Genomic DNA, 451 nt, shown 5'->3' on the forward strand with positions numbered 1-451 from the left:
AACCTGAACGCAGCCAAGGTGGTTGTGGTTACCATGGAGACATTTCCCGGATGAGATCGACAGTCTATCAGGTTCTTCTCTCAAATCCTCAGGAGCCTGAAACAACATTAGGCCTAGTTGTGACATTTGCTCAGTAGAAAAGTGTTAAAGTAATACTTCCAAACTCCGCTTACAACTTTTGACAGACGGTGACGGACATTTTAACGTAAAAGATTTAAACTAAAGCCCCGCGGCAATGACTGAAATCCTACCGGCATAACGTTACAGAGCGACCGTTAGGAGGTAAGTGATACAAGCGTTTGTTTAGGACGGTGAGTGACATTAACGGTACAAGCGTTTGTTTAGTCTTTAGTTATACAGATAAAAATGGAAACGTTTGTCTTTTTCATTCATATATGTAAGTTTTATAATATTTTTTTTCTCCCTTTCACTGTCAGAAAAGCTGAACAAG

This window comes from Epinephelus lanceolatus, chromosome 11, assembly GCF_041903045.1.
Source record: "Epinephelus lanceolatus isolate andai-2023 chromosome 11, ASM4190304v1, whole genome shotgun sequence".
In the NCBI taxonomy this organism is placed as follows: domain Eukaryota; kingdom Metazoa; phylum Chordata; class Actinopteri; order Perciformes; family Serranidae; genus Epinephelus; species Epinephelus lanceolatus.